Source organism: Equus quagga, chromosome 2 (genome assembly GCF_021613505.1).
Source record: "Equus quagga isolate Etosha38 chromosome 2, UCLA_HA_Equagga_1.0, whole genome shotgun sequence".
Classification (NCBI taxonomy): Eukaryota; Metazoa; Chordata; class Mammalia; order Perissodactyla; family Equidae; genus Equus; species Equus quagga.
In genome coordinates this window covers 53,815,485-53,840,771 of record NC_060268.1, presented here as the reverse complement: position 1 = coordinate 53,840,771, position 25,287 = coordinate 53,815,485, and the positions used below count along the sequence as shown (strand labels likewise).

The 25,287-nt window shown below is 44.9% G+C and overlaps 1 protein-coding gene and 1 pseudogene across 2 annotated transcripts in view; one reads left to right on the top strand and one right to left on the bottom strand.

The window, feature by feature from the left end:
- The window catches only part of GCNT3 (glucosaminyl (N-acetyl) transferase 3, mucin type), a 70,947-nt gene extending 64,461 nt beyond the window's left edge, over positions 1 to 6,486 (bottom strand). Inside the window, exon 1 of one of the 2 annotated variants that reach the window (XM_046652109.1) lies at positions 6,418 to 6,486. The gene's annotated coding sequence lies outside the window, so the exon portion shown is untranslated. The remainder of the gene's footprint in view (positions 1 to 6,417) is intronic. The other variant, XM_046652110.1, reaches the window with a different exon arrangement.
- LOC124235135 (MICOS complex subunit MIC26-like) overlaps positions 1 to 23,573 on the top strand; it is a 29,645-nt pseudogene extending 6,072 nt beyond the window's left edge.
- Positions 23,574 to 25,287: the final 1,714 nt, after the last annotated feature.

The window sequence follows — 25,287 nt, the reverse complement described above, 5'->3', positions numbered from 1 at the left end:
GGGGGAGAGGGGGAGGGGAGGAGAGAATGAGGATAGAAAGGCTAGCAGAGGTGGAGATGGTATTTGTAGCATATACAACTAAATGTTCCTTTTTGCAGTGAGAAGACAGAAAACTGTGAGAAAAAATGGTAAGAGACAGACATTTACAAAAGAGGATATCCAAATGGCTAATAAACATGAAAATGTGCTAAGCCTCATTAGCAATCAGGAAAAATGCAAATTAAAACCACCATGAGATACCATTACAGATCGGCTGAATGGTTAATGTTTCAAAGACCAACAGTACCGAGTGTCGATGTGGATGTGAGATAGACTCTCCCGCACTACTGGCTGGAGTATAAATTGTTACAGCCATTTTGAAAACAACTTGGCAGTGTCTACTGAAGTTGAAAATGTTCATATTCTATGACTCAGAAATTCCACTTCTTGGTTTATAACCAACAGAAGTGTGTGTACATGTACAAAAGTGTTCCCAGCAGGCTTATCTTTCATAGCCCCTGTAAATTCTGCATACCCAATTTCACTGTGTGGGGAGGGAACTTCCCACACCACCAAGCAATTCTCCAACACCAACTGGGTGTCCTACAATTTGATTCTGATGCTATCTCAGGGTAGATAGTATCAGATTCCTCAGGTCAAGGGTGCAATCCCGCAAGACTGCCCTCTACTTCAGATGTCATTCGAAAGCCCAAGTTGTCTGTGCTTCTGATCTATTGGCCATAAATCAGAGGTTCCCACGACCCTCTCCTGGGGTTTGATTACTCTGCTGGCTCACAGAATTCAGAAAATCTGTTTACTCAGTAGATTACTGGTTTATTACAAAGGATATTAAAGGAGACAAATCAATAGCCAGGTGAAGAGATACACTGGGTAAGGTCCTGAACAAAGAAACTTATGGCCTCGTGAAGTTTGGGGGCTGGCACAGTGACAAGTGGAAGGGTTCTGTTTCCCCAACTTGGAAAGTCTCCAAAGCCCCTCCTTTTGGGTTTTTAATGGAGGCTTCATTACACAGGCTTAATTGATTAAATCATTGGCCATTGAGGACTGACTCAACCTCCAGTCCCTCTTTCCCTCCCTGGAGGTCAGGGGGGTGGGACTGAAAGTTCCAGCCCACTAATCATGTGGTTGACTGCCCTGGCAATCAGCCCCCATCTTTACCATCTTGAGGTGTTTTCTAAAACTGACCTCCTTGACAGAAACCCAGTTGTGGTGGAAAGGGGCTTGTTACAAAGACATGCAGTTCACCTTTATGGCTCTGAAGCAATTTCAGGAACTGAGGACAGGAGACAAATATTATAACGAAAGATGCTCTCACTGCTCTTATTGCTCAGGAAGTTCAAAGGGTTTGAGGAGCTGTTAACTGGAAACCAAAGACGAAGACCAAATATGTATGGGAAATATGTTTAGTCATTCGCATGACTAAAGTATATTTCTTATAAATTACAATGTTACAGCCCCAGATTGGAAACAAGCTAAATATTCACCAGCAGTAGAACGGATATATAAATTGTAGCACATTTACACAATAAAATTGGTTTCCCAGCAATAAAAATGAACAAACTACAGCTTACACACACCGTGGATGAATCTAACAGATTAAACGTCAAGCAAAGAAGCAATTACAAAACATATGTAACATATGAACCCAGTAACGTGACAAACACTAGCATTCAGAGATGCATATCTAGGTGATAAAATATAAAGGAAATGATGACCACAATACTTTAGTGGTTACATTTGAGGACAGGTTGTGATGGAGAGGAGGACTTATGGGGTGATGCAGTGTTCTATTTCTTGACCTGGATGATGGTTTCATGTTCACTTTATACTAACCTGGCAAAACATTATATGTTCTGCTCTTTTCTGTATATGTCATATTTCATTGTAAAACGTTTAAGATATACAGTCAAAAATCCTGCTGCCACCCACCCTTTTCCTCTGCCACCAGTTTCTACACCTTGACATAAAACCACTTTTATTAGTTTCCTATGTATCCTTCCAGAGTTTTTTTTAATGCATATACAAGGACATGTCAGTATATATTCCTACCACCCCCTTTCTTTTACCCAAGATATAAGCAAATTGTTGTTCTCCACCTTAATGTTGGTTGGTTGGGTTTTTTGTTTGTTTTTTCTTTTACTTAGTAGATCTTCGAGATCTTTCCACATAAATATTCTCTGCAGCTGCATCGTTTTCCATTGTTTCTATGTACTGTGGCTAGTGCTGCATAGAAAGACATTTGAGTTGTTTCTAATCTTTTGCTATTGCAAAGACTACTACAATGAATAATTTTTTTTAAAGACTGACACCTGAGCTAACATCTGTTGCCAATCTTCTTTTTTTCTTCTTCTTTGTCTTCTTCTTCTTCTTCTTCTCTCCAAAGCCCCCCAGTACATAGTTGGATATTCTAGATGTAGGTTATTCTGGTTGTGCTACGTGGGACAGCACTTCAGCGTGGCCTGATGAGCAGTGCTAGGTCCACACCCAGGATCCAAACTGGCAAAACCCCAGGCTGCAGAAGCAGAGCACGCAAACTTAACCACTCAGCCGTGGGGCTGGGCCCTACAATGAATAACTTTGTATGTACATAATTTCATATGAACGCACATAAATATCCGGAGAATAAAACCCCAGAAATTGGATTGCTGTAACAAAGAGTGTGTGCATTGTAACTTTGATAGATATTGCCAATATAGAACTAATTTACACTTCTAACAGCCATGGATGAAAATGGCTGTTTCCCCACAGCCTTGCCAACAGTATGTCTTATCAAACTGGGCAATTTGGCAATCTGGTATCTCAGCATGGTGTTAATATACATTCCTTTTGTTACGTGTAAAGTTGAGCCCCACCTTTCCATATATTTAAGAGCCATTTTTATTTCCTTTTCTGTGAATTGTTCACATTCTTTGCACATCTTTGAGTTTCAATATTTTTCTTCAGTTTCTAGGAGTTCTTTCCATATTGGAGAGATCAGTCCTTCGCCCTTACTCTATGATAGGAGTTGTAGCTATTTTTCCCCAGGTTGCCATTTGCTTTTTGCCTTTCCTTTTCTTTTCTTTTTTTGGTGAGGAAGATTGTCCCCGAGCTAACATCTGTGCCAATCTTCCTTCCTCTATTTTGTCTGTGGGACACCACCACAGAATGGCTTGATGAGCAGTGTGTAGGTCTGCACCTGAGATCCGAAACCCAGGCCACCAAAGCAGAGCATGCGAACTTAACCACTACGCCACCAGGCCAGCCCCTCCTTTTTTCCTTTTCTTATGGTGTATGTTTTGTTTTGCCAATTGGAGAGATTTTTTTGTTTGTTTTAATGCTGTCAAACTTATATGCCTTCTCTTTTTGGATTCTGACTTTTGAGTCATATTTGGAAAGGTCTTTCCACTCTAAGCATATAAAGGAGTTCTCCCATGTTTTCTTCTAGTACTTTTATAACTTCAGTTGTTATATTTAAATCTTCAATCCATTTGGAATTTATCTTGGTCAACAATGTGAGATGTGGATCCAACTTAATATTCTCCCAGATCAGAACCCATTATTTCCTATTTATTGAATAGTCACTGTTGCCTTCTAGTTTTACTTTGTACTTTAATTTCAATCTCCCAACAGCAGAATTGATTGTCCAGAAAAGATCAAGTTATCCTCCTTCTGTGCCCTCAAAGTACCCAAGATATAAACAGTGTCTCTCTACATCTGCAATGAATCCTGCTCTAAGTGAAATGAAGGAGAACCACGCTGGTTCCCCTGTTAAATATCAGGAGAGGTGCAGCCTGAGCCATAGACCAGCCTCCAAGGTCCTAAGGGTGACCGATAGTACTGTGTTCCTGGCCTCCAGATTAGTCAACTGAGATTGCATCTTCCTTTCACCACAAAGTCCTGATTGTAAAGTGCTACTAAATTCTGTCTAAGACTATGTTAACCAAGAAGCTGGTTTGCAAGTAATACCAAATGGCTCGTTCAGTTTATTCTTGCATTGTATTCCTTCCCCCCACCCCGCCCCCACTGAATGACTTTGCCCCCATCAAAATACAACGGCCACATATTTCAGTTAAAAACACGTGTTATTAAACAAGGTCATGATGACATCATGAATACATGTTCCCATTGAATTTCATGGACAAAACCAGAGAACAAACACAGGCATTAGACAGGGTCAGGTGGACAGACTGAAAGGAGCACAGGAAGAACATAAACTGTAAAGAGGCCAGAGGACTAGATGGCCTATTTTCTCCAAAAAGGTAATTTTTTAGTTATTTCCCTCTCTCTTATTGAACCCATAAAAATTGACTACCTTCTCTGGAGCAAACCCACGCTAACCCCGACTCAGGTGTGAGTGGATCTCGTTTGGAGGAAATCTGAATCAACAAACATTAAAGGGAAGTGATTTTCTTTCAGTGGGGGTAGGGTAGTGGAAAGGGCACTGGAAGGAGTCCAAATCACCTGACAAATTACTTAATCCTTCTCCAAACCCTAATTTCCTCATCTGCAATATCACTACCATCTCTTCCACCTACGCCCACACCCACAATTGGGTTAAGAATTAAATGAGCTAATATTTACAAAAGGGCTTTTCAAAACACACAAAAGTATGATTCAGACGGTCAGGGTGAGGGAAAAACACAAGCCATAGACTCTAATCCAACATCTTCATTTTACTATATGGAAACTGCCAGTCTGGGAGGGTCTGGAGCCCTCACCAGCGGCAGCACTGGAATTGGAACCCTGACCTATTGATGCCAAGTTCAGTGCTTTTTCCAAACTGCCACATTACAGACCATCAGCAAGCTGACAGTGAGGCTAGAGCATCACTCAGTCCCTGGTGGGGCCTGGGTGTGTCTACACCTGTACCTGCCACCAACAGTGTGCCCTGGGGTGAGGCCTTCCCTCTATGTTCTGGTTCCCTTATCACACCTAAAGAGTTGGGCTGGACCAATTTTACATGCCCTACCAGGAATTATATTTTAAGGTGTTATCTCAATGCAGCTTCACAAACATACACACCCCTCCCCCCCCCTTTTACTTATTGAACAAACCACGGGCCACAGAGTAGGCATTCTGGTTATATGAATTTTCAACCCCACCCTCATCTTCTGGGACTTCTCATTGTCTTAGGGTCAAGTCCAGATTTCTTTCCCTTGACATCCAATTTTATCACTAATTCACCTCAACCCTTTAATCCCCTCTGCTCCTTACAATCCCCAAATGCTCCTGCCACTTTCTCACCTCCGTGCTTTTGTTTACGCGGTTCCTGCATTGCCATCCTTTCCCCATTGTTATTGGGACCCTACCTATCTTTGGGGTGGGAGGATGTAGGAAGGATCCCAGGTTCTTTCGGCCTACCACATGTGTATGCCATGTCACCAGAGTTATGATGCTTTTTGAGAACGAGGCACATGTTCTATTCTTCTCAGTGTCCCTCTGGTGCTCAGGGACATGCCTCCATGCACATAGGAAAAAGGTCCCACACTACTAATGCTTTCTGCTTTTGAGTTCATTTTAAAGTTTTTTGTGCAGTTGGGGGAAAAAAGGCCCAGAGAGGTAAAAGGATTGGCCTAATATCACACAGCAGAGCAAGGACCTTTCTAAAATAGCAGAGCTGGAAAGGAAGCCTCCTCTGACTTCCAGCCTACAAGTCTGATCTGTTTTTCCCTCAGTGATGAGTTGAATAATTGAGCATTTAAAATGTGCACATGTATGTTTACTAGGAGTCTATTTCTAACAGTGAAAAAACTCAAGACAACCAAAATAACTGTGACTACATTACAGTAGCTCCATACTATAACAGATCAGGAAGTCATTAAAACATTTTAGTGGAGTCTTTAAAACATGAGTTACAGCATATAAAGAATGAGACAGCATGGAAAATAGCCATGACGTGTTGTCAGTCAACGAAAACAGGTGTAGGGGAATATAAAAGCCACGATTCACCTTTATGAAAAGGAAGCACACACACTCGCTCATGCCTGCAGACACACACAAAAAGCTCAGAAAGACAGACCTAAACTGTTAACAGTACTTCACTGCACTGGAAGAATGACGTGAAAAACTTTAATTTTCTATTGTCTATGCATGTGCAGTATGTGTATGTTAAAATGAACATGCACTATCTTTATGATCAGAAAAAAACAGTTCATCCATTTTGAAAATATAAAATGTCTAAAAAGATGAGAAAACTTCTCTTCCAGGTCCCCCCTTCACTTGCACGAAGGCAGGCCCTGTGGCCAACACGTCTCCCTCGATTGAAGAGATGACATAAGGAAACGCACAGGGGTGAGTGGCCCAGGATGGGGTCTGTTCCAATCGCTCCACTAAGTGATCTCAAACCTGCCAGCTTCATTGCTCCCCTGGCCTAAGATTCCACCCCCCCTCATTAGACCCCTTGCAAGTGCCTCCAATAAAAGCACATTGTTTACTCACGGGAAACTGAGGATGGCAAACAGGAGTGGGCTGAGCAAGGAGATTTCCCTGTGTGGCCCCTGGAGAGGCCTCCCTCCCCATTCTGAAACAGGGCCTTCTGTTCTTCTCCCTCCCAAGGCCTCCTTAGTTATGGCAAAAATAAGGAACTGAGTCGGCATAGATTTGCATTTTCACCAATTGCAAAACAAAGGGCCAGTCGCTTTCCCTCTAGAGTCTCCTCGCTTCTAAAATGAGACTAACTCTGCCTATCTCCGTATTTCACGTGTTGTTTATAATACATCCATGTCTTGGAATTCTATGCAGATATTAAAAAGACTGGGGACAGAGCCTATGCATGCACACGGAAAGAGCACCAAGATGGATGAGTAAGTGAAAAAAAAGGCACAGAACAGAACACACTGTGTGATCCCATTGGGGTGGGGAGATAAATCGCCTGCTTTTATGTGCTAGATGGTGGATACATGGACTCCAGAAATCGAGCGGTCTCTGAGAGAGACAGCATGAGTGAGCAAGGAGTCCATCTTCTGTTTGTCCCATTCGGTTCTGAGTTTTTATCTTGTATTTTTTAATACATGATAATTTAAATAAAAAGGGATAATGATATCTACCTCTTGGGTTAGCTGAAAAAACGAAATGAAGCCATCTATATAAAACACATTTCTGCGAAGTATGATACAATTCACCCGTATCACTTCCATCATTCTAAATAGAACCAAATACCCATGTATTCAACTCTATTCTAATGTTAAATAAGAATCACCCAACTTAAAACTTCCATCTTTAATATTCCCGATGGTTTGAAACACAAGACCAGCAGCCATCTGAGGGCACTGTGTCTGTCCCTCCTTGTCACTGCCCTGAGGCCATGCCACCATATAACTAGCCTCCTTGTTTCCGGCCTTGTCTCTGGCTGTTCTCCACACAGCAGTTACAGGGAACAACCAAAAATATAAGCCAGATTGTCACCCCTGTGCTCACAACCTTCTAGTGACTCTCAATTCAGCCAAAGCTCAGTTCCTTACACAGCCCTTGAAGGCCCTACATCCGCTGGCCCCACCCTGTCCAGCTCTCAGCCCACTTCAAACTTCTCCCCATGGCTCCAGCCAAGAATCTCTTGCCTGTTCCTGGCACAGTGGCACCCCCTTCCACAGGGCCTCTCTACTCACCTGTGCTCCCATTACCAGAACATTCTTTCCCGGTTATACATCTGATTCACTCCTATAAGTCATTACTCAAATGTTACCTTCTCAGGAGAACCTTCACTCATCACCCACTTTAAAATGACATCCCTCCTCACATACACACACACCCTACCCCACTTTCCTGGTTTATTTACCTCCACAGCATTTATCACCATATATATTTTATTGCTCATCTCCCCCCACTGTAATATTTGCCCCACGATAGTAGGGAGTGTATTGTTCACTGCCATATCCTCAGTCCTTAGAACAGTATGTGGCACATAGAAGGTGCTCGAGACATATTTTTTGACTGAATTCTGGCCACAGGGAGCTGGAATAACGTGTTGAAATAGTTTACTTAACTACCTGCCAAAAGAAAAGAAAACCTTGAGTAGGTAGGTGGGCCATCCATCTGTTGGGGGTGTTATCTAAAATCAAAGGGGTGTGTGTATTTAATGAAAGCAGAAAAAGAACCATCCAGAAGAGAGAATAGAATCATTTACCTAAATTGACCAGAGTTTACAGATGGACATGAGTCAGGCACTTGTTAATTGTCATAAAGGGCTTCTAGCTGTTGCCAGTCTTCAGGGTTACTGCCTCCCCATAGGAGATGGGGAACTTTCTCGCAACACGTGAACACAGAATCAATACTAGTATTAATGATAAAGCAGGCAAGGTTAAGCACTGACTCTGTGCTCATGATAAGTGATTAGTAGATCCTGGAGGTTGGGAGAGACAGGGGTGGTTCCTGGGCGGACGGAATCAGATTAGAAGCAACAATTACCTCCCTTCTGATAACTTCACGGGGGTTCTAGCCTAGTGTCAAGGTTGCTGTCAGTTTCGTAATTGCTGTCAGTTTCATAACTCTGCTCACCCAACTCGTGGGTCAGGTATATGGTTGAATTTGTCCCTCCCACAAATATGGAGTCCCTGAGATGTGAACGATGGGAGGGACAATAAGAGTCAACCGTGAGTGACTGTCTTTACTGGGATGATGTGGTCAATCACTGCTGGATGGGACTCCCCTAATCGTGTCTGAGTCATGAGAAAACCAGAGGGGCCCAGAACCTGAAGGTGAGAAAGGACCATTAGACACCTCCAAACAACCAAATAGGAGAAGCTACACTTCCTTCAACACAACTGTACGTAGCGCCTGTGGTCAGCCAGGTCGCTGTGGGAACGTTCTCTGTATTGCTTGAGATCTGGTCTTCTATAAGAAGAGGTGGAATCTAATTCTTGCAGGAGAGATATTTCATTCTGCTCTGTGAGAAGCTCTGCCTTCCCTCACCATCTATCTCCACGTTCCTCGGCAGCGTCTTCCATCTCGTCTCCCTCCCTCTTAGATCTCACTTCCATCTCTCCTAAGTTCCACGGGCTGTCACAGCACATGGGAACTGTGAGTTGGAGGATGTTAGTGGGGGCAGGGAAATTAAAAAAGAAGGAACTGTTCTATGTCTTCTGGATGTTTTTCATTCCTGGAAGCCTGAACAACATTCCGTTACATATACCCTCATTTATCCTAAAAAGAGGATTTAATTAAAATATACGTAAACTATACTAAGGAAACAAAAATTAGGAATGAGAGATGAGGCTAAGAAACAAAACAGAGAGGCCATAAAATGGAATCAGGAATGCAGCTAATACAAAACGCATACTAGGAAGACTTATGCCTTTAATAAGGAGGGCTACAAATTCTATTCTAAATTTTCTAGATTAAAAAAACCTTAGTAGCAAAAATCCTAGGGTCTGGTTAAAAAAACGCAATGGTTTGAGAAACACATACCTGACCTGATTCCAACAGGAGAAATTTCTTCTACAGATACAGTGTAATGAACAACATCTCAACAACGTCTTTAGAGTAGACAAAATGACAATTTCAAAAAACTGCTTCCTAGAGGATGCTTCAAGGAAACCCAAGGGCATCTCTCCACAGAGCCATTTATTGAAAGCAATTCTGGGGACGTCCAGGCCCCGGACATCTGCTAGTCTGGCAGACCCAGTTGCACCCTTGCAGCCCATAGATGGATTTGGTTTAGCTAGGATCGTTTTGTGATTGTCATCACTGGTGTTTTTAAAGTTAATGCCTTTAGGAGGGGCACACACACCCCAATTCTCCACCCTCTATTGTTTTTAATCCAGTTACTTCATATAGGTATGTTGCAAAACTGGTCCCTGAAGCCATTGCCGTAGAGACCCCATTCATTCATCTACGCATTCAACGGATATTTTCCAGCAACTTTTGTTGCCTGGTACTCTTCTCTGCAAGCAAACGAAAAACATATGCTGCCCGCCAGAAGCATAAAACCAAGTGGAAAGAAACAGGCAATCGATAATTAAGTAAAAACCTGTTATATCGGATGGATAACTGTTATAGAAAATAATAAAGCAAGGAAGGGAGAGGGAGTAAAATTGTATAAATGAGCCAGGGAAGGCCTATACTGAGGTCACTTTTGAGTAATGACCTGAAAGAAATGAGGAAGCTGTGTGGATATCTGGGGGAATGGCAAGTGCAAAGGTCCTGAGGTAGGGAGGGGCTTGCCTTGTAGGAAAAAATAGTGCACAAAAGCTAATGTGACCAGAGCTGAAAGCAAGGGTGAGCCAAGAAGCCCTAAAAGGAGAGAAGAAATGGTAGAAGGGCAGGGCAGATAACACAGGGCCTGGTAGATCATTGTAGCTACTCCTGAGGAAGCAATTGGAGGGTTTTGGGTGGAGAAATGATATCACCTGACTTAAGTATTAGAAGGACTGCTGACTGCTGGATGCAGTAGGAGATCAGCTAACAGACTATTATAATCCGCCCCCCATGTAGAAAAATGGAGTAATTGTATAGTCTTCAAGAAGTCCCCCCTATGTACGGCTTCTTGCAGCCTTTGCAGTGGTACCCCCAGCCAACAGCAGGCGTGTAGCCAGCTCAGGGAGAGCCACGGGGTTTAACTGGCTGCAGAGCTGAGAGCATGAACTGAAGCGCCAGACCAAGATGTGTCCGTGAGGAGACAATCCCGCCTCCCCTTCGCTGAGGCGAGCTGAGCAAGTCTTCAGAAGTCAGTTTTATTCTGCTCTACGACGCAGGTGACTAACATCGACTGGAGCAGGACTCCAGCAACTGTTGGCTGGAAAATATTCAAGCAGCAGCTACAACACAACTTTCATCTCAGTCATAAAAAAAAAAAAACAGTGCCCATGGAATGCTTAACTCTGAGCAAAGTCACTTCCTTGTGGACCCTCCAAGACAAACGAGCTGCAGGGCAAACTGAAAGGTCCCTGGAAGCAAACCCTGGCTTCCTGGGACGGTAACAATCAGCTACAACACCATGACCAGCCAGGGGGCCCTGAGCGTGGGGGAGGGGCTTGGAGAACAATAGCCCTTTTTTCTGGTCTGAAAGTGTTTCCAAGCGTCCTAGCTATTAAGGCCCCTGGACAGGGTGTGCCTCCCACAGGTGAGCCGAGCCTCTGCGAGGGCACCCATGTGAAATGGAAGGGAGCCCTGGGCACCCCAACTCTGCAGCTCACCGGGTGGTAACCTCGGGCAATTGAGCCTCCTCTGTGGGCTAGTTTTTCATCTCTAACCTGAGAGTTTTATGAGGACTAAATGAGATTACGAGCGTAAGGACATAGCACCGTGCATCACAGGGGACGCAGTCAGCTCACGCTGGTTCCCTTTGCCTAGCCCCCTTCCCAAGGCTGGCCAAGGCAAGCTCCCCGGCGAGTGCCCCTCCACGGCTCCAGCACTTCCCATAGCCTTTCTGTCTGAATAGCCTTTCCAAGGTGCTGGCGAAGGCAGGCTCAAGCTGCCCTGTCCACGAGGAAGGCCCAAGACTTGAGCAGTTCGTTCCTTAGGAAGGCCGAGCAGATCCCTGTGCAGGTCCTTGGCACATTCCTGCTGTGGTCCCTCACACCCTCATGCCCTGCTCTTGCCCAAACACATCCGCAGCCACAGAAAAAGCCCCAAGTGAGTCTCCGTGGCCAAAGGCAAGAGAAGCCCCACAGAGAGGCCTGGCCTGGCAGCACTCTCAGGAGAACCCAGGCTCCTGGCAACTTGGCACAAATATTTCTCTCTCTACCAAATAAAGATAAGGCAAGGTTGCCCAAGAGGGCTTCATGTTTCAAGATAGACAGAAAAGAGGAAGTTCTCTTTGTGGAAAAGAAGAGTTTTCCTGGGTGTTTAATATGTAAGCCAAGTCCATCTAGGTTGAAAGAATGCTAAGAGAGCTAGGAATTAGGCCACAGCCCCTAGACCTGGAGGACCCAGACACTGCAGCTAGCCATCCTGTGACTCCCCTGCCACCTCCCAGGGTTGTGGAAGCTGCCAAGAGGCTGGGGAGCCAACTGACAGATACAAGAGACAACAGAGGAAAGAGGGGAAATGAGTCATGAGAAAGATGGAGCCCTAGAAGATGTAGAAAGTCATGCTGCTGACATCTGTGACACCACCTGGGGCCCAGATTTCTCTATCCCAGCTCTTCCTGGGGGGGAGTTCCTTCAGCTTTTCGATTCACAGGCATGTGTCCTCACAGGGAATGCACTTTGCTTGAGACAGTTTGCCTTTAGTCCTTCCACCTCAGGAAGTCATGGTGCCACTGTCCCCCTGCCCTTTCTGGAGTTGTTTCTATCTAAAGTGATGAGGATTATTTTAGGCTGTTAAAAACTGCAGATGAGAAGGAGGCTCTGAGGAGTGGAATTTGCTTGCCCTTTGATGAGAGACATTTGCATTTGTGAAGGAAGTCTCCATCTGTGGGGGTGTCTCCCTCTCTGCACCAGGAGGAAGGGGGGGTGATCTTATCTCTAGGAATTCTTAATGAGGACGGCAAGGACTTCAGTCTTGTTTATTGTGCTTGTCTGGTAACCTCATGTAGCTGACTGCCCCCCCCCCCATCATCCTCTGGGAAGCATGGGACATCCTGACTTAATCTGGTTTGATTCTCATCTAAAAGTTATAGGATCACCCAATAACCAAGCCCACCTGCACTGATAGCATTTTAACAACTTTTTTTTTTTAACATATTCTTTCCTTTGTCTTGTAAAGAGAGAACTCACATAACTATACCTTAAATTTAGCCCTACTCTCAACCCATACAAGCAGCAGTGGCAGCAGCTCCTCCTGCCCTTGGGTCCTGTCCCCATGCTATTCTCTAAAAACAGGACTACTGCCAGACCTTGAGAGTCCAAGAAATCTTTCTTTCCACTCCTCAGCTCACCGACCCCACATCATAAAGGACCAGCCCTAGACTGTCTGAGTGCAAGTCCCTCTTCTCTGGCTGGTGCAGGATAAACGCCCTCCCCTGCAACCCCACCCGAGTTCTTGGCCTCGGCTCCTGTTCCTCACAGCCCACTGGTCTTCTTGTCACACCTCACTTCCTCAGATATCAGATCACAACGTGATGTGTGAGGGAACTCTGGGGCCTGAGAACTTGGGGTCACCACTGCTGGATTTGGGGGCCTCCAGAGCTTCCTCCCAGACATGCTTGTGTCAGATACACGTCCCCCCTTGGTTAGCATCTCCTCACATTAGGTTGGTTTTTATCAGTTTCAGTCAGACACACTGCACTCGTCGTGACCTCAAACCCAAGTTCAGACGCACCTCCCCTTGGCTCTACAGCACTGACCACATCCCCAGGTGACCCGATCATCCTGCCACTTCAACTGTTATAGACTCGGAATTTCAGAGGCGCAAGGGAACTTAAATTCATCGAATCCTTACGGTGCTTGAATCCTTCCTGACACACTCAGCGGATTGTGTCCTCCTTGATGAGACAAGAATTGCAGCCCCCACAGCCCCAGGGGGACCAACCACCACCTCTGGACAGAAGTGAGTCCTTTCGACCTAGTGCTTCCTCTGAAACACACAGTCAGTCCCCTCTCTCCAGGGGGCGCTCCTTCCAGCGTCAGGTCACTTACCTGCCCCCTTTTGTTCTTTCTTCTCTCCTCCTGGCTAAACATCTGCAATTCCTTTCGTGCCCGCTCAGATGCTTCCGTTTTGAATCCCCTCACTAGCCTAATCGCTCTTCTTTAAATATGCCCTGGGCTCCCACGGCTTCTCTCGCCTTACTGTGCATAAAAATCACCTGTGCTCTCCTAGCCATTCCCTCTCAGGTTCCATAGGTCTGGGTGGGGCCCGGGAGTCTGAGTTTCTAACAAGCTCTAGGTGATGCTGATGCTGCTTTGAGTAGAAAGACTTCCACTCGGGATCACCTGGAGCTTGTTATAAACGTGACTCTTGGGCCCCATCCAGATCTGAATCAGAATCGGAAGGTCAATAACATCCACAGGTGCATAGAATGCCCTTTAAAGTTTGAAGAAATGGAGGTTGGCATCCATGGCTGCATATTAGAGTCATCTGGGAAATTGGAAAACAATCCCATGGCCCAGCAGCAACCCAGACCAATTACATCAGAGGGTGAGATCCAGGCATCAGCAGTTTTAAAGCTCCCCAGCTGATTCCAATATGCAGTCAGGGTTAAGAACTCTGCCTTAGAGCATCTTAAGGTCCAGGCCCTACCTCTGAGACCACTGCCGGAGAACAGTAGGACTTGCTTTGTTACCTTGAACTTCTCCGGTCATGGCCTGAGGTCCCATTTGCTCTGGGCATCCATTCACAATGCTGACTCCTGTTGAGGCAGTAGATGGCCGTGGCTAGGAGCTCTGTTTCAGAGTCAGGGAGACCTGGATTTGAGTCCTGATTCCAACAGTTGGCTGCAGGACCTCAGAATATTTACCTAATTTTTCTGTGCTTCATTTCGTCATGCGTAAAGTGGAACCAAGATAGGACCTACCTCCTACAGTCATTGGGTGGGTTGAATCAAATGAGAAAAAGCATATAGAGTTCTTAGCACAGCAGCAGACCCCCGGAAGTGCTCGATAATGTTAGTTGCTGTTATTAACATTGATGCTAAAACTCCTGGATGTTTTGCATGTGCCGCTGCTAAGCCACGTTAAGTCATTGTATAGGTTGAGGTTTCCCTTTGCAAGCGACTCTTGTTTAACCCATTCTAGCTAATCTAGGCAGAAAAGAAGTGTATTAGAAGACGGTGCCCAAAACTAAGCACAGGAATGGAGCCATCTCCAGCGGTCTCAGCTGGAACTTTCAAGTGCTGCCCTGGGAAGGAGTCAGACCTAACATCTTCCATGAGACACTCGGCTCAGAGTCTCATCTGGCTGAGCTCGGGTCGTTTGCCCCCTTTGTGGGAGGTAAGGAGCCCTGTGAATAATACTCCCAACAGGATCACAAGGACGAAGCTGGTTCTCCACAGAAACCAGAGGCTGTCACCTAAAAGGAGATGGAGGCTGGCCAGGCAAAAAGAGATGGCCACCTCAGCCCAGTTATTTTTTGAACCCAAAGGCAGGACCATGTATTTATTCTCATCACATTTTTTTTTTTAAAGATTTTATTTTTTTCCTTTTTCTCCCCAAAGCCCCCCGGTACATAGTTGTATATTCTTCGTTGTGGGTCCTTCTAGTTGTGGCATGTGAGACGCCACCTCAGTGTGGCTTGATGAGCAGTGCCATGTCCGCGCCCAGGATTCGAACCAACGAAACACTGGGCCGCCTGCAGCGGAGCTTGCAAACTTAACCACTCGGCCACGGGGCCGGCCCCTCTCATCACATTTTTTAATGGAAGTTATTTCCTCTTTGAGTGTTTTTTAAATGACAGCTTTATTGAGATATAATGCACATATCAATAAAACTCACCCTTTTAAAGTGTACAATTCAATGGGTTTTGATATATTTACAGAGTATCACCACCATCTAATTCCAGAACATTTTCATCACCTCAAAAAGAAATTCCAGGGGCTGGCCAGTGATGCAGTGATTAAGTTCACACATTCCACTTCAGCAGCCCGGGGTTCCCTGGTTCGGATCCCAGGTACGGATGTGGCACTGCTTGGCACGCCATGCTGTGGTAGGCATCCCACATATAAAGTAGAGGAAGATGGGCACAGATGTTAGCTCAGGACCAGGCTTCCTCAGCAAAAAGAGGAGGATTGATGGCAGACGTGAGCTCAGGGCTAATCTTCCTCACAAAAAAAAAAAAAGAAAAAGAAATTCCATTCCCTGGGCCAGCCCCATGGCCAAGGGGTTAAGTTCGTGCACTCTGCTTTGGTGGCCCAGGGTTTCGCCAGTTCGGATCCTGTGTGCAGACGTGGCACCACTCATCAAGCCATGCTGAGGTGGCGTCCCACATGCCACAACTAGGAGGACCCACAACTAAAAATATACAACGATGTACTGGGGGGGCTTTGGGGAGAAAAGGGAGAAATAAAATCTTTAAAAAAAAAAAAAAGGAAAAAAATTCCATTCCCATTAGCAGTCACTCCTCATTCTTTCTCCTCTGTAGCCCCTGGCAACCATCTATCTACTTTCTGTCTCTATGGATTTGCCTATTCTGGGCATTTCATTTAAGTGGAATCATAGTATTTATCCTTTTGTGTATCAAAATTTCATTCCTTTGGGGCCGGCCCGGTGGCGCAGCGGTTAAGTTCGCACGTTCCGCTTCTCGGCGGCCCGGGGTTCGCTGGTTCGGATCCCGGGTGCGGACATGGCACTGCTTGGCAGCCATGCTGTGGTAGGTCGTCCCACGTATAAACTAGAGGAAGATGGGCACGGATGTTAGCTCAGAGCCAGGCTTCCTCAGCAAAAAGAGGAGGACTGGCAGTAGTTAGCTGAGGGCTAATCTTCCTCCAAAAAAAACAAACAAACAAAAAAATTTCATTCCTTTTACGGCCAAATAACCATATTTTGTTTATCCATTCATCAGTTGATGGACACTTGGGTTGTTTCCACTTTTCGCTATTACAAATAATGCTGCTATGAGTATTCTTATACGGATATTTGTGTGAATACATGTTTTCTGTTCTCTTGAGTATGTATCTAGAAGCAGAACTGCTGTGCTGTGTCACATGGTAACTCCACGTTAAACCTTTGAGAAACTGCCAGACTGTTTTCTGTAGCAGCTGCACCATTTTATGTTCCCACGAGCAGTGTGTAAGAGTTCCAAATTTCTTCACATCCTCATCAACACTTGTTATTGTCTGTCTTTTTTATTTTAGCTACATTAGTGGGGTTGAAACATTTCATGATGGTTTTTGCTTCGCATTTCTCTGATGACTAATGATGTTAAGCATCTTTTCATGTACTTATTTCCTATTAGATTTTATTCTGTTAAATTCAACCCATCATCTCAACTGATCACACATTCGGACCCTGCCCCTATCTTTGCAATTCTTTCAATTCATGGTCAACTGCAAATATCACGGGACTGCCCTTTATAGCCTGTTCTCAAAAAAAAAAAAAAATTGAACATCTTGGGACAAGTCACAAGACCCTACAGTATGCCACAAGGAATCTCTTAGGTTGGTCCTGAACCTTGTTTAGCCATCTCTGAGTGAGAGTGAATTCTTCTCTCCATAGCTCTAACCCTAACCAGCTCTCTGCTCAGGGCATAGGGCTCTCTCATCACCATCCAGCCTGGGGTTGCCTCTCTGTCCTTCTGCACTTTGAGCAGGTACTCCTTCAGCCACCTGGGACTCTTGTTCCCCATATTTGTCAGCTTAACCCCCAAACTATAAAGTCTCCAGACCATATCCATGGAGAGGAAACCATGTCTGGTTTCTCAAGAAGTACTCAACACCTCTCCTTCTGTTTGGTCGGCTTGTTCCTTCCTAGGTTTGTCCTCTCCCACCTAGCCATGATGCTCGGGGAGATGAGAAGACCCTTCCCGATGCCAGGCTGGCATTTGTTCCTTAAGCGACTGGGGCTTCCAGATATGCAGACTCTCCAGCCTGCTGCCACGTGGCCACAGTCCGACTGAGCAGCCAGAAAAGAGGCTCACCAACTGGGCTGGATTTGTCTCCCATTTTCAGTTCCTTCATCCAGAGCAGGTATTTTCAAGATGCGGCCCATGGACTGCCTGAGTGAGATTCCCCCGGGGGGTGGTTAAAACTCCAGAACCACTGAGGCAGAATCTCTGTGGGGTGGATCCTGAAAAACCTACATTTGGAACAAGCTCCTCAAAGATTCTTACATACACTAAAGTTTGAAAATCAGACATCTAGAGGAATTATTATTAATTTATTGCTAATCCACATACATGTTTGTCCAAGGACACACATCCCGCAATGAGCAGAGTGAGGACTCGAACACAGGCCCTCTAGCTCCTTGCCTGGGCTCCTTCCCCTGTGTATCAGATCCTCACTTTTGTCTGTGGAAGCTTCAGGGCTAAAGCCTGATGCACAGTCACCTGCCTGACACCAGAGAGCCCTGTCACCTCCCTGGAAGGTGAGGGCTCCCTGGAGCTCACTCCATCTCTTTAGTTCTCTCTCCCTGTCCCTTTCAAGACATAGGTTCCCAACCAGGAATCCTGGAATGTATACTAAACAGCTGTAGGATAAATATCCACGTAACACAGATATCAGCTACTTTATGCCAACTTTCCTCCACTACCTCGTCCCCTAGCAAGCAGAAAGGACTGCACGCAAGTTTAAATAACTAGACCCAACTCAGTGTTTTGCACCAAATCATATTAGAGATATGATACCAGCTCGCCTATGAGTGGCTGTCTTTGATGGAGTGTCCACCTTGGTCCAGTTAGCTGTGACCAGGCCATAAGCCGTCTGGGCAATGGAGACTATGTGAGGACAGTTTCACTTAAAGAGTTCTGGGCACAGAAGTCACTATAACTGTTATTTCTAGAATAATCCACAAGGTGGCCAAATCACAGAAGGACTACTGAAAGTACATTTTATGATAATAACCAGTGTTCCTTATAGTTTAATGCTATTTGCTGACTCACTAATTGCTTCAAATAGAAACAATACCATCCACTCCTATATTTCAACACATGAAATATATTTATGTATTGAATAAGAAATATTGAAATTGACTGAAATATTATGTATTGAAATACATAAATGATATTATTTCAGTAATAATCATTTATTCAGCAATACTTATTAATTACCTGTTATCTAGAATACAGTTTATATTGTGAGAGGGATTCAGGGCCAAGAGGGGGTAAAATTACAATGTAAAGAGAGAGCTTCTCCCACCAACAAGCATTTTCAGTTGAGAATAATGAACACCCCATGAGGCTTTATTCAAAGGGCCAAACTACCCACAATTACCTACAACAGGCAGTAGAGAACTACTAACAGGAGGCGTTACAGAAACACCTGGGAAACGGGGCTGTTGACGGCTGAAAGGGAGGAGGGATTATTTTTTAGGCTGAAACTAATGAGTTCTACACACTGATGCTGCGATGTTAACTTCCACTCCTTTCTCATTCGCCGTCCTCCCCTTCTGCAGCTTTGAAGGACTGTGAAATGCAGACCCAAGTACCCACTGCACAAAAGAAGGCTCTGACACAGGAACTCCTTCCCAGAAGGTTGAGGAATGTCATGTGGTTGCAGGAGGAAATGCGCTAGACCTGGAGTCAGAGGAGGTGGGTGCTCAGCCTTGTCTCACCAGCTATGTGACCTTGACCAAACATCCTTAAGATTTAATTTCCCTTTTTGTAAAATGGAAACAGTGATTTCTTACTCACTGGGTCATTGTCCAAATTAAATGAGATTTATATTTTGAAGTGTCTGGCACACAGTAGGTATTGAATTAACGTTAGTAACTTCGGTTTCTTCATCTGAGAATGAGAATAATGATAGTAACACAGAGGTGTTATGAGGGCTAAATATTTTAGGTAAAAGTGGTTTGTGAATTACGAGGTTCTATGCATTATCACGTCATCATTGTTTATGAAATTTGAAAGTTGGGGCAGGGTAGGTTTTTCTTCATTGCTTCTTTAAAATCTAGCTTATTGCTCCATCTAGTGATGGACTTTATAGTTCTGGGGTAGTTTTAGAAAAATAGCCAATATGAGGTTAAGCTGAGATGATTTCTTCCCAAGTCTCAGGAAGCCAGAGAATTCTACACTGTCTAGCTTTCAGAACATCAGTTTGAGAGAGGTCTGCAATGAAATTTATTTTTCTCATTGCCCAGAAATAACATGTAAAGGAGAGAATGTGCATAAAAGCACTTTGCATGGAGTAAGTGCTCAGTGAATGACTCATTCAGTGGTCCCCAATATTTTCACCTTCCTTTTGGTATTTTACTCCCAAACACAGACCCTTTAGAAAGATTCGTTAGTAAAAGTGAATTAATTAAACAACGATGAATTCATTTTACTTTTTATTCATCAAAGATCTTAATCCATCTGGAACTATTAATTGGAGCTTCTAATTAGTGTGGGGCAGGAAGCCACACTACAAGGAGCTGTTATGATGGGAGACAACAGAAGGAAACTTGAAATTCTAGTTAACCTGCCAGTCTATTCATGGCTAGCACCTGACTTCTGTTAGACATTTTGAAATATTTGGGGAGATGTGACCATGGCTTCATGCTCTTCATCATGCTCTAGGGAGAGGACATGCGGGTATTTGTAACGGGACAGTATTTTTGAAATATACTAAAGTACTAGTGTCCTTTGCATCGCCTTGCACTCCCCCTGCCCCCTATTCTGCAGAAGCACCCATTTGCCCAAGAGGGAACTAGGATGGTCACAGCAGGAATGCAGAGAGAAAGCAGTCCACACTCAGTTTTGAAACCCACAATAGATGTCTTGAAAACACAGGAAGACAAATCTTGAAAGCCAGGCTTTGCCATGAGACAAAGAATTTTCTAAATTCCTTTATCTTTTAGTCCCGGCAAGGGCCACGGGCTTTAGGCCAGGTCATAAACCAAACCTGCCTCCACCATGCAGAGAGACGCCCTCTCCTGATTCCCCCACCCTCAGGAATGAGGAGGATGTGACTGGCGGAAGGCCATGCTAGAGAAGACGCAGAAATGGAAAGGCCAGCTCTGTCTTTCACTCCGGGGGAGTGTGGGGAGGAGGACAACTGACAGACATGTCCCCCCTTTCTGTCCTCTTCAGGTGAAACCCAGAGGTGGTAAAAATGCCCAGGTATGTTTGAGGCAGCAGAGAAGACTGCCGGGAGAGTGGAGAAGGCTGAAGTCTTACTTAAGAAACTCAGCATGTGGTCCTGTCCCACACGGTTTAGGCAGCAGCAAGCTGCTGTTGGACAGGTGAGTTCCTGGGCAGTTTCTAGAGGGGCCAGCTGGGGGCCTGGGAGGTGCTGATGGACCAGCAGGAGTCTGGGGCAAGGACAAAGGGACAGCTCCGTCCAAGACTTCCAGGCGGATAGGAATCAGTGCCTAGGACACCGTGGAACCCACTCAAAAACTGTCAGCTGGCAGCAGAGGTGGTGCTGGTTTACAAGAGAACACAAGCCAGGAAGTTGCAAAGAGCCGCACGGCAGGAGAGGAAAAGCAGGTCCGTGGTACGGTGGGACGCATGTAATCACTGTGCAGGGTACTCTCGTTAAGCATCATGTCAGTGTGGGTCCAGTCAGGAAGACAGAAACCTCCCTAGATATTTCAAGCAGGGAATTTGATACAGAGACTTGGTCATCCAGGGTGTGAAAACTGGGAAGCCAACATGGGACAACGAGACATCCAGAGGTCATAAGAACAAGAAGCCCTCACTAACCACGTAGCTGAGGGACAGCACGTTAGCCACTAGGTGGACCTTGAATGCCTGAATTGTAAATACCTTCATTTTATAAAACTAATAAGATGCAGGTAAATTCTTCCCCCAGATGACTGCTTGGCTCCCCCCTTATCTCCGTCCGGTCTTTGCTTCTCAGCAAGGGCTTCCCTGGCCATCCTCCCTTCCTGGCCCTCCCTACTCTCTCTGCTCCTGCTTTCTTTTCCTTTAAAGTACTTACCATGAATGACATATGAGGTATTTACTTGCTTGTTATTTTCTCTCCCCACCCCTACCTCACGCTAGAATTAAAACCCCATCAGGGCAGAAACACTGGTCTGCTTTGTGCACTGCCATGTCGCAGCCAGTGCCGAGTTGGTGCTCATCACTGTTACAGTTACAGCCTGTCTATCACACCATCACATGCACTCACCGGCACAGCCCCTTCCAACTTCTCTGGTGCTCAGTCTCCTGTTCTAGGAAATGAGAGAGTTGAGCTCGGTGATCTCCAAGGGCCCTTCCACTGACCATTCCTTGGTTCTGGGTTTTTCCTGTTGAAACAGATTCCCTAGGAGTTTCTATTCCTTCCATGTGGGGGCAGCAAAGGACAGTGAATCCCCAAGGGCTGGCCAGGTGTGGCAGGAGAGCTCACGCTTCTGTGACGACAGCAGGAGAGGGGAACTTGGAAACATCTTCACTGCCCTCCATCCCCATGCCCCTGCCGCACTCCCTCTGCATCTCAAAGAGAAGTCAGATCCTTGCTTTTTTCATGTCCCATGCTAGTTCCAAGAAGAATTGAGTCACAAGTTTGAAAATTAAACAAAGCAGGGCAATTAGCGATAAAAACAGACCAGAGACCATCTAAAGCCATCAGACATGCCTGAGATAAACTAATTACAAGACTTGAGCACTGAATTTAGCTCTCAATTTCTAGACTTCCGGGCATGCCTCACTGCAAATGCTAAATGTAAGGCGGGGAGCAGCCAAGATCCTCAGTCGTCAAGATAAATAATATTTTAGAGCAATATTTCTAAAAATCTAAATTCACCCAAAAGATCCATGATGAATGAAATGTCAAAAATTTAAATAAAGTTACATAAAACATGTAGATAGGGGCACACATTTTTCTTTTTGCCTCAGTTTCAAAGGGGCATAGTTGGAGCTGGTCCTTAAGGTTTGACATTTTGTTCCTCACGCATTTTTTTTGCATTGATTTTGGCCTTAACAATATTGAATTAATATTTTATTTATCTTAATTACAGAGTTTTTGGTGTCTCTTTATGTTTTCCAAGGTGAGTGCCTCACTTTGCCTCACCCTGATCCCAGGCCTGCCACGAAGCATCAGAATCACTCAAGGGTCTGGCCCGGTGGTGCAGTGGTTAAGTGCGCACGTTCCACTTCGGCAGCTGGGGGTTCGCCAGTTTGGATCCCGGGTATAGACATGGCAGCGCTTGGCAAAAGCTATGCTGTGGTAGGTGTCCCACGTATAAAGTAGAGGAAGATGGGAATGGATGTTAGCTCAGGGCCAGTCTTCCTCAGCAAAAAGAGGAAGATTGGCAGCAGTTAGCTCAGGGCTAATCTTCCTCAAAAAAAAAAATCACTCAAGTCCCCAGCCCATGACCCCTTGCTAGGCATCCTACACACCTGGTGCGAACCTGGCAGACACCACGCACTGGCAGCCACGACTGCCCCTCCTCTTAGCTGACACATCATGGTTCTTCTGCCTGAGTCTGGCACCAGCCTCCTGATCCTTCTCAGCACAGTGCTCCAGACAGCAATATCTGCTGATCAGAACTGGCAGATGAGAGACAATCTTATATAGACAGATCCAGGAAATCACCTCTCATAGGGACAACTGACAACATTGTAGAGATGAGGCTGGAGGCAAGTCCCAGGTCCAAAGCTCCTTCTAGGCTGACAGAGAAGGTACAGAGTTGTGGACAGAGCTGTCAGGTGAAAGGGTGAGGAAATCATTGCTCCAGACCAGGGCTGTCTGATAGAACTCTGCGAGAAGAGGAATGTTTTACGTTTGCATTTACAAAACCGTGGCCACTAACCACATGTGGCTGTTAAGCACTTGAAATGTGGCTAGTGCAATTGAGGAACTGAGTTTTTAAGTTATTTAATTCTGATTAATTTATAAAGTAAAATGACCGCATGTGACTAATGGCTACTGTATTACAGTGCAGCTGTAGATCCGCGATTCTCGAATTTAACTTGCATCAGAATCATCACAGGACTGGTTAAAGGAGGCTGCTGAGCCCATCTCAGAGAGTCTGATGCAGGAGGTCTGGGGAGGGGCCTGAGTATTTACATTTCTAACTTCCCAGGTGGTGCTGATGCTGCTGGACTGGGGACAGGTCGAGGCCGTGGATCCAGGCAGTATTGCTTCCAAACAGCTGTGGGATATTGAACACATCACTGTCTCGGGCGTTGGCTTATCTTGAAACTAAATGTCAGCCTGAGTTTTGGAGACAAATGGATATGGACTTGAAACCCTGCTCCTCCATTAATTATCTATACGACGTTCCTTCTTCTGCCCCATCATAAAATGGAAATAATAGTACACAGCAAACAGGGTAATTACAAAGATTATATGAGATAGGGTATATATGTCATTCAACATGTTGTTCTGGTTATTTCCTGCTCAGAAAGTGTATTAAATGGGATTATATATGTGAGCATGTAATTTGAAGCAAAAGAAATAAGAATTTCCACAAAATAATTCTGTCAAGATTCCCCAGTGCCAGTGTATTAGTTATCTATTGCTGCATATAACAAATTATCCCCCAAATGTAGTGACTTAAAACAACAGGAACTAATTATCTCACAGTTTCTGTGGGTCAGAAATAAGGGTGCAGCTTAGCTGGTGTCTCTGGCTCATCGTCTCTCATGAGGTTGTAGTAAAGCTGCCAGAGCTGCAGTCTCATCTGAAGGTTCGACTGGGGCTTTGGGGAATCCATTTCTTCTTGTTCTTTTTTTATTTTTTTATTGTGGTAAGATATACATAAAATTTACTATTTTAACCATGTTTAAGTGTAGAGCTCTGTGGCATTAAGCACATTCACATTTTTGTGCAACCATCACCTCCATCCACCTCTAGAACTTTTTCATCTTCTCCAACTGAAACTTTGTACCCCTTAGATATTGACTCCCCATTCCCACCTCACCCCCCAGCCCCTAGCAACTATCATGTTACTCTCAGTCTCTATGAATTTGACTATTCTAGGTACCTCATACAAGTGGAGTCATACAATATTTGTCTTTTTGTGACTGGCTTATTTCACTTAGCATAGTGTCCATCTTGTAGTATGTGTCAAAATTTCCTTTAGGGCTGAATAGTATTCCATTGTATGTATATTTTGCTTATCCATTCTTTCATCAATGGACACTTAGGCTGCTTCCACATTTTGGTTGTTGTGAATAATGCTGCTATGAACATGGGTGTACAACAATCTGACTTCCTGCTTTCACTTCTTTTGGGTAGGGGGATTCACTTCTAAGGTCACTCACTTGATTGTTGCCAAGTGTCAGTTCATTTCAGGCTATTGGACTGAGGGCTTCAGTTCAACTCTTGCCATACCACATGGCCCTCTCCATAAGGCTGCTTACAACACGACAGCTTATCTCTCCCAGCACATGTGATGAGAGAGAGAGGGAGAGAGAAGAAAGCCGCAGTCCTTTTATAACCTAATCTCAGAAGTAATTAGCCATCACTTCTGCCATCTTTGATTCATGAGAAGTACATTAACAAGTCCAGCCCACAATCCAGGGGAGGGGATTGCACAAGGGGGTGAATTCTAGGAGGTGGGGATCATTAGAAGACATTTTTGAGACTGCTTACCACAGCCAGAATCTTAATGCTAATAGGTGGGTCTGCAGTGCAGGCATCTATATAAACAGATACCTAGAAAAGTCCTTTAATTCTGGATTTATGTGGATGACAAAAAAAACGTTCTTGAGATTAACTGAACCCAAAACCCAGATTGAGAAATATAATCCACTACACATTACCGTAAGTGTAATTCTATATAGTTAATGCCACTATTCAGGGGGGATCCTGAATTTACCTGTGGGTTTTTCCTTATTACAGAGCTGACGATTGTCTGCACACAGTGCACACCTTCTGTCAGTCCAGCCCAGCCACACACTAACTCTTCC